Raw genomic sequence first — 9854 nt, 5'->3', positions numbered from 1 at the left:
GTGTCTTGAATTGTCCAAGTTTTTGTAATGAACCCAAAGAGTCATATATGGCGTTTTTTTTTCTATGTCAAAAAACTACGTAGAAATAAGACATCTCCACGCATTTATCAAACATTCCTAACAGACAGTTCAGATCACCGCGTGCCCTTTCAGCATCTCCGCACTTGTGTTTAATCCTCCGTGAGCAGAAAAAGTAATCGCCCGCGAGAGACTGCCTACTTCCGCGTGTGTGAGCTGGTCCCTCGGGCAAGCATTCTACTGTTACAGGTAAGGCACTGATGTCAAATGAACAGCTTCTAAATATCTGTGATTTTTTATTTTGCCTCTGTGCAAAAACTTAGATAATTGAGTTTGTAAATGCTTGTCACCTAAGACCAGAAATACACCCTTTACCACATTTTCAAATGAAACTACAACTTTTATTATTTTTGGATTGCAAAAATGGTAAATACATCTTAATTTCATTAAAAAATTTCCTTCAAATAGACGATTTCATTGTACTTTGAGAGTAAGGCTCCAGCTAGCATCTTTAGCTGATACAAGAAATATTTTTTCAACTTAAGAGCATGGATGATGTCATCAAATACACCTGCCAAACTGTTAAGATTCAAAACACAGAGATATTAGCAGTAAATTGTGTGGCAGGTTAAAGTTTTGGGCCACAGTTCCTTTCCTAACAACTGCTCTATGCGGGTTTTATGTCACTGAGCAGAAAGTGAACGCTGTATATTGTAGCTGGGCTTTCTCCGGTCTGTACGACCAAGAAAGGCCCACATGTCGCCCACATGAATTTCCATCAGTTTTTGTGCTGGTTGAACTTTAATACGTGTAATTAACATCAGCCGTGTTTTAAAACATTAAACATTAGAAAAAAACATACATTAGAGAACCAAACCAGTGTGCTACTCGCGAGTTGCTGGAACCCACTTTAGCACACAGCCTGATTTCTCAATATTAAAATGCGATCAATGTCCTATGATGATCACTCTCCATCGGATTATTGGTGGAAATGCTGGAGTACATCCAAGTTTGTTGCCATGGTAATGGTGTAAACACTGGAGTAAGTCGAGGTGCTTGTCTGTCCTCATGGTAACAGTGCTAATGCTGGAGGAGGTCCAGGTATTTGTCTTTTGCCATGGTAGTGGTGTGACAGCTTGATGAAGTACAGGTGTTTGTCTGTCACCATGGTAACGGTGTAACATCTGGAGTAAGTCCAGATGTTTGTCTGTCATCCTGGTAACAGTGTAAATGCTAAAGTAAGTCGAGTTGAGTGAGACGGAAATAGAAGCAGTCGGGTCGTCTCCGTATTTCTTGGATTCGATGTGTCTAGTCTCCAACCCTTGAGAATAATGGGGAATACTATATATAGAATTGATTTTTTTTTTTTTTTGCAAGAAGATTTTTGTGGGGTTATGAAGAATACAACCGAAAATAGAAAAAAACTGGTCAGACACTTGCTATTGTCATGAAACCTTTCTGCCAATCAATGGGTTACATCATGTGACGACAGAAGCTCCGCCCTAACGGGTCCATTAAATTTTTCTATGGACCTACGACCAATGGGGGACCAGAAATGGTACCAGTCAGTCCTGCTTAACAGGTCCATTTTGCAATGGAAACACCCAAAAGTCCAGTCTGGTCTGGATCGCTCAGTGGAAACAAGGCATAAGGGTGACGAAACAAAACTCCCACCGTGCAATGGGCACACATCAGGATCTTCAAGATTTCATGCCGCCCAGTTTTACAATTTTGTGGGGATTGTCAGGCATGCAGAATTATCCACTTTTTATTTACCCCCCAGGCTACCGGTGGCACTTTATATGAACAGCTGCTATTTAGAGACATTTACACATCGTCCAATCAGAGCTGTGAACCGGCTGTCACAGACGTGTGACCATCCAGCTATCCGCTAATTTCGTAATAGCTTTATCACCGTCTGTCACTGGACTGCCACTTTGCGACCTTGAAATGTGCTCAGGCGGCCATTGACTGATGCCAACTTTCAGAGAAAAATCCTCCAATTGCTGTAAAATTTGTTCTTAAAACCAATGCGTGGCGTGTAAAAATACAACTGCCGCTTCCTGGTTACAAATGCCGCCACATGGCCAACTATGATAGCAACTAAATAGTGTGTCTGTGTGGGCATATGTGTAGAACACGATCGTTCCTTGCAGTAAAATCAGGAATTGGAAGTTCTGCCAATCAGACACAAGAACACTGTAGCGCAAGGATATAGTCCAGGACCTGCAACAACCTGCGGAGCATCAGTGGCAGTAATTGGGTTGTTGTTCTAGTTGTTTGGTCTCCATTAAACAAATGTGCATTATAGAGTTGGATTGCATGTTACCGACTGAGTGTCAGTGGTCACTCCTGCATGTGTCTGTGCTTTATCTTGACAATTTCCTCTAAAGTCTCCTCCCTTGACTGATGGACAGAGCCTGTGTTCTGTGTGTGTGTTCTTATCGATGCGGATCTATATTAAACAGCGTGGCACAGCCGGCGTATCCTTCCACCTCTGCTGTACCTGTCATCTCCGCATCTGCTCAGCTGTCTGTCTGCCAGCCTCTCCTGCTATCAGCTGTAAATCAAGACCTCCAGCTCATTTCATCTCCCTCCCAGCGCTCATATCTTCCTATTTTCTTCCTTCTCATATTCATCTGGGTGAACTGGCCTCGCTCGGCTTGCGTGGACCCGCTCCTTTCCCAGCTGTCACTCTGAGGAGTCCCACACGGGATCAAAGCTGCACTTGAGCCCAGATAAAGGCCACACTTCCACCACTTTTTTCTTTTCAGAGCTTGACATATCTTTCAACTCTAGTTCTGTCTGACTCCTGTCAGTACTTCTAAATGTTTTTGTGACAGCGAGCCAGAGGGTCAGCCGTTTCATTCTGACAGTAAAGAAACCCTGGCATTTACCTCTCCGGTTTGCTTTCTTGCTCTCCCTCTCCTGTTTCTCCCCGTATCCAGCCTCTGCTGATTCTCTGATATCACCGGTGCCTCTGAAGAACAGGAAATGAAACTCTTTTTTCTCATATTTTCAATCTGTAGCTCCAAGACCTTTATCGCGCCGAAACCTCGATTCTTTGCAATGGCTGTTCCTCCATCCCCCCTGATGAACTCATTTTGCACGAAGGGAGAATATCGTCTTATCTCTGCAGAGTAGGTTTCCCCCCACTCTCTTTGAGACTATCTTTTCTCCATTCCTCGCTCCTGCCGTCGTCTTGATTCGCAAGGTGTTGCCAAGATACACAAAGAGCTCCTTGATCTGTTGTTGTCATTTGCTGGTGAGGAGATGAGGGCGACCGGGGAACGGCAAAGACAATAGTAGCCAGTGTAAACTCTGAAAAGCTCCACAACTAATGGAATATCAGAAAATTGATTAGAAAGTCCTGAAAGAAAAAGATGTTTTAGAGAAAGAGAACATTTTACAAAACAGTCACATGAATGGCTTATCATGAGTCACATTAAGATTATTGAGAAACTAAGGTTTTTGGCACCTGTTGGTTTGTTATTTTCTTTTATTACCATCTATCCACGTATCTCTTTCGAGGTCACTGGTTTACTGTGGCTTGTCCTGGCTTCTGTTGGACAAGGTACACCGTGCCAGATCGGCAGTCTGTCGCAGGGTTACCATTATATCATTTTTTCATTTAAGTAGAAGATAAGACACAAAAAATTGACTGTGTAAGCCTTTGTCACGTGCACCTGTACGAGGGCTTGACCTGTACAGGTGCTGTGGGTTTTTGGGTTGTCAGGGCCAGTGGAGGGTTGTAGAGAGGAACAGAATCAGATGTTTTGATCACTTGGTCTGGACACAGTTGTATAAAATCAGGCAAGCAGATTGTTTTTTTAAAAAAAAAAACATTAATAAAAGAACGTTCTGCTCTCAGGGGTTCAGTGAATTCCAGCGTGGAACTGTCATATATAGGATGACACCAGTGCAACAAATCCCGTCATGAAATGTCTTAAATATTACACAGTCAACTGTCAGCTCTATCAGAACAAAACGGAAGAGTTTGGGAACAACAGCAACTCAGACACCAAGAGGTAATAAACTAACAGAGAGAGGCCAGTGGTTGCTGAGGCGCATATTGCAAAGAGGTCACCGACTTTCTGCAGTCAATTGCTGCAGAGCTCCAACCTTCACGTGACCTTCAGATTAGCCCAAGTACAGTATGCAGAGAGCTTCAAGGAATGGGTTTCTATGGCCGAGCAGCTGCAGCCAAACCACACATCATCAAGTGTGGATGCAGTGATGTAAAGCATGCCTCCACTGAACTCTAGAGCAGTGGAGGTTACCAGGAGAACGGAATATTTTGGACTGGATTGGTGAAGGAGGAATGATGGTGTGGGCTTGGTTTTCAGCCCCCCTCCAAACCTTGTGGGACCAGTTTGGAGCGTACCGCTCCCTCTTCCTACATGACTGTGCACAAAGCAAGGTCCATAAAGACATGGAGGACAGAGTCTGGGGGGGATGAACATGACCTGAACTCCATAGAACACCTTTGGGATGTATTAGACCAGAGACTGAGAGCCAGGACTTCTCCACCAACATCAGTGTGTGACCTGACCAATGCGCTTTTGGAAGAACGGTCCAGAATTCCTAGAAACACTCCTCAACCTTGTGGTTCCCAGAAGAGTTGAAGCTGTAATAGCTGCAAAAGGTGGACCAACATCAAATTGAACTCTATAGGTTAGGAATGGGATGGCACTTCCGTTCATACTGTATGTGAGTCAAGGCAGGTGAGCCAATACTTTTGATAATATAGTGTAGTTTGTATGGGTATTTCATGAGGCACTAGCGCATCATGTGAACACCATGTGTGTGCAGTATTTGGGTCCGGTCAGTTTGGGGCCAGTACGCACATCTTAATAATGACTGGAGTCCTGTGTAAAGGACATTGTATGACAGCATCACCCATACATCATTAGTGTGCAACTTAAATTATCCTTACAAAAACTTCAAAACTTACACTTAATACACGGATGACAATGGCATGCTCCTTTTCATGACGTCCTTTGAGGTTGCCGCATGACCCTTTAGGGTCCTGAAAGACACTGCACAGGTTGATGCCCATACGGGTGCATGTGAATGGACTGTACAATTGTCATATAGTGAAGTATTTGTAAAGATAATGTAAGTTACACTAACTTATGATGTACCAGTGATGCTGTCAAACTGTGTGTTTATGCCACACTCTAGTCATTAGTAAGGTATGAGTACTGACCCCTTACTAACCACTCACATGGGGTGTGTCCATGGGTCTGTTCTTCTTTTTCAGGCTATCTGCTCTGTTTTGTGACATCACTTGTTTGGTCTCCCATCGTTAAGTTTATTTAGTAAATGAAGAAGATGAAAAATCTTTATTTCTATAGCACTTTTGATTTTAAATGTTAAAGTTTCTGCCTCAAACCCTGGCCTCCTGCATTTGGGTCCTTCATCACCAGGATGGCTTGACCACCTTGGACCCAGAAGGAGAACTTTGGCTGCAGTGGTAGGGTTGTCTGCCGCTGTTGTCCACACCACGCCAGGCCAGATGAGGTTTCCTGCAGCTGTCTTCATGTCATACCTTTCTTCAACCAAGTATTCCGTTCCTGAGGGGATAGTCGGGGCCATCCTTTGTGCTCCCACCCTTTGGCTGTTTCCTGTTCCGGAGGAGGGTCCCCGGAGCTGCTCCCCTTCATGTTTCCTGTCCCTGGGGAGAGTTGCCAGGACCACTCCTCTTAATGCCCTCACATCTGTTGGGCTGCAGGAGACCTGTATTCTGGACTTGTTTGTTTGTTGTTCCTCAAGGTCCCCTCCTCTCAGGCGTTTGGGCATCTGGAATCTGCCCTTTCGGGGAGGGGTACTGTCAAGAATTTAGGCTCAGGTTTTGTCTCATGTTCTGTTTTCCTAGTCAGTCTCACCATGTTCAGGTTCGTCATCCACAGCTGTCTTGATTTAGTTAATCTACCTCAGTGTATTTAAGTGTCTGGTTTTCAGTTCCTCAGTGTCAGGTCATCTGCTTTGTTCTACCACTGTTTTGGTTCTCCTTGGGTTTTTTGTCATGTTTCAGTTAATTCAATATTTTAAGTTTCTGCCCCCAAGCCTGGTCTCCTGTGTCTGGGTCTTCCACCACCACCACATCCTGACAACATCTGTGTTCACCATGACCTGTCACTCGCAGCATGCCTGTAGAAAAAAGTGTGCTTGTACATCTTTACTCAATGGGCTCACAGAGCGGTCTACAACATTGATACTTGGTGAAGGCCACCTGTGTGCCCAGTACAGTGTTTCACCTGCAGACAGCCCGTATCCACCTGTAAGGACGAGCGTGACTAGACTTGAGATTTTTTCCAATAAGTAGATATTTTCGGTCCTTCTTTCAGCTTTTGGAAGCTTGTGCTTGAGGAGACCGTGGACAACTAAGATAAGACTAACAAAGTAATTTACTCAACATGAGAGGGTTTTAAGATGGTTGCTCGAATATATTTTTTGGGTGAAACCGATTCTGCTGTGTCTACCAAAGGAACCATGACAGGACCTCCACTGACACATAGCCAGGTAAAGCTAATTTGAAGTTTATCTAATATTTTAGCATTATGCTAGCTGTTGTGGCAAAATTAGGACATTTTTCCATTTTTGGGGGGGCTAATTTGTCATTCAGCTAATATTTTGGCAAGCTTTCAGCTTCAGCATTCATCAGTTTCAGCATTTTCAGATATCAGCGGCCACATTCAGCTTCACACTTGCATTATCGCAGGAAATGCTATATATCTAGTTTCTCAATTATTATACATGTTAAAGTTAAAAATATATATTTTTGACAGTGATCCTGATACCTTTGAGCTGAATATTAAGGAGTAAATGGAAATTAACTTAAAAAAAATTCTACAAAAATAACAAAATATTACCAAAAAGAAACCAAACATACATATAATCCAGAAGTTGCTATAATTTAGTTTAGAGAAGAGTAACAGAGTTATGTATTAGTCAAGACTAAGGATGTAAATTAAAAAAATAAAAACTCTTTAGGTCAGAAAGAGAGTGGGTTAAACAATTTACATGGTTTAGTTAAAAAGAGGGTAAAAAAATATGTAATTTCTTATGGATAAACCCAACTGCCAAACCTGAATGTGTATTCTTTTGTGTTGTCTTTACAAGATTTAATTTATCTTTTTTTATCTCAATTTGACCAGAATAAATAAACAAGTAAATGCAACAATTTAATTTAAGTTGATTTAATAATTTAATTGGATTGAATTGAACTGAATTTGATTTAGTTTAATTTAATTTAATTTATGGGTTTTTGTTGTCCTTTTTTTAGAGGGGGATCTGCCCTCGAGGACAGTTTTTATTCCATCTATTCCATCCTCGGCTGTCAGTCAAACTCCTGGAGTTTTCGGTGGGGTCATATCCCCCCCTGTTGGTTTCAGAGAGAACAGTATCATGAGCTGAATATCAGATGAGCTCCTCTGTAGGTTGGACTCTACCTCCCCTGAGAAGAGCGGAGGGAGCGACGCTGGATCACCAAAAGACATTTCTCTGGTGTGTTTGATTCAATCAGATGAGAATTAGTAGCAATAATTAAATGCATGTCTGGCGCCTGGCAATTATTCTTGCTCTTCTTCGATTTCCACCCTGGAGCTTGATACTATCTGAGCTTTGAATGATTAAAGGATTGTCTTTAGTCTTAACGCCTCAGTCTTAAGTGAGTCCTTGAAGAGGGATCTCCTCTCTGCTCTGATCCTTATCTTGTTTTCTTCTCATTTTCTCTGTGTGTTTTGGTTACCTCTCTTTTCTTTGTTTCTTCCTATCTCCAAGAATCTCCCCTTAGCTGATCTGTTACAATAAATGTTCTCTTCTAAATTGTTTTTTTTCTTTCATTAGTCGGTTGGATGATATTCTCCTTTTTAACCTCATTTGTCTCCACTTTCAGGGTTATATTAGCATATAATCAAAAACAAATAAAGGGGTGATTTATGAGCGCAGCTGCTGGCTTTCACACATCCACAAAGCCTAATGTCCTGCACCCACACTGGAGGGGAAGGGGAGCCAGAAGTCATCTTCCTCCTGTTTGCCACTTGATGAAAAGACAGCAACCACAGAAGGAGGGGAGAAGAACATGAAGCACCGAGAGGGGCAAGAGTCGGAGACGGGGTTAATGACCCATATAATCTGGTGAAAAGAATAAGAATGAGGCTCATTTTACCAAAAAACGGGCGCACCATCTGTTTGGAACAAAACATAATTTAGGACGTTATTGTTATTGCTTATACTCCCACAGCCCTTTATCAGAGGTTGTACTTCTCTACAATTTTTACAAGCAGCAGTGCATTCTGACACTATCCAGATAAAAAGAATTACTGATAAGATTTCACCGGACCATACAAGGATTAGAAAGATGTTTCACGTATACCTGATCTGACATGTCATCAGAACCGGATCTGATCTGGGTGTCTGTGTTTGGGGTGTCTAATCCCTCCAAACCCCTAGAAACCAAGATATCATCATAACTGTTCATTTATCCATCCATCTTCTCATTTGATCTACTTATAAGTTTATGTTCACTGCTCTTCCTGACACTACCCTCTGTATTTACCGGGCTTGGGACAGCCACAAGGAGGATAATAGCTTGTGCTGTTGAGGCTGAATTTTCTTTTCCTTTTATCTGTCTGTTCATCCATTCTTACGTTTTCTTTTTTTGATTCAACATTTTGTCATTTTGTTTGTTTATTGTATTTCAGCAACAGGCTAGCTGTTTTTGCAAAATACGACATTTTCCCTCATTTTTAAACTATTTTTCCATTTAGCTGTTGTTTTAGCATAATGCTAGCTCTTTTGACTACTTCTTTGGCATAAAGATTTTTTAGGCTAATCTTTTAGCTAATGTTTTAGCAATATGCTTGCTGTTTTGGCTAAATTCTACTTTTTGGGGGTGTTTTTTTTTTTAAGCAAAAGTGACATTTAGCTTTTGATTAAGCATTAAGATGGCTCTTGTGGCTGATCCAGCGTATACTAAGATTTGTTTAAGGTAATTTAGAGTTTAGTTTATATTTTAGCAGCATGCTTGATTTTTTTTTCTTTTATGCCTGTCTATTAGTCCATCTGTCTGTCCATCCAGCATTACTTATTTTTTGTTGTCTTTTATTTGACTTGAGATTGTTGTAGTTTTTATTTGTTGCATTTTAGCAACATGCTAGCTGTTTTCGCTAAATTAGACATTTTTCCAAATTTTTTAACTAATTTGCTATTTAACTGTTTTTATAGCGTTATGCTAGCTCTATAGACTATTTTAGAATCTACTGAGGTTTTTTATAGGCTGATCTGGCATTAAGCTAAGACTTTCGCAGTCTGCTAGTTGTTTTGGCTAAATTAAACTTTTTATTTATTTTTATTTTTTTTAAGGTAAATTGACATTTAGCTTTTGTTTTAGCATTAAGCTAGCTCTTGTGGCTAATCTGGCACCGGCGAAGATTTTTTTAAGCAAATCTTTGTTTTAGCTCATAGACTGTATATAAAAATAATATATTTTTACAGTCAATGGTTTAGCTAATATTTTAGCTATACGCTAACTGTTTTGGCTCAGTTAGACATTTTTCGTTTTGTTTTTAAGATAAATTGACATTAAGCTTTGTTTTAGGATCAAGCTAGCTCTTGTGTCTAATCCCTCACCTACTGATGTTTTTTTTTAGTTAATAATTTAGTAATAAGCTAGTTGTTTTGAATAATTTAAATATTCTTACAGTTTTATATTATTTTGGGATTTTACCATTGCATTAGTATTATGCTTGTTTTGCTAATTCAGGCATTTCTACACTTGTCAGAATGAGGGCAGGACTATGTAGTGCCCTAAATTTTAAAGCGATTCAGAC

Source organism: Oryzias melastigma, linkage group LG13, assembly GCF_002922805.2.
Source record: "Oryzias melastigma strain HK-1 linkage group LG13, ASM292280v2, whole genome shotgun sequence".
Classification (NCBI taxonomy): domain Eukaryota; kingdom Metazoa; phylum Chordata; class Actinopteri; order Beloniformes; family Adrianichthyidae; genus Oryzias; species Oryzias melastigma.
Note: the sequence above shows the minus strand (reverse complement) of the source record.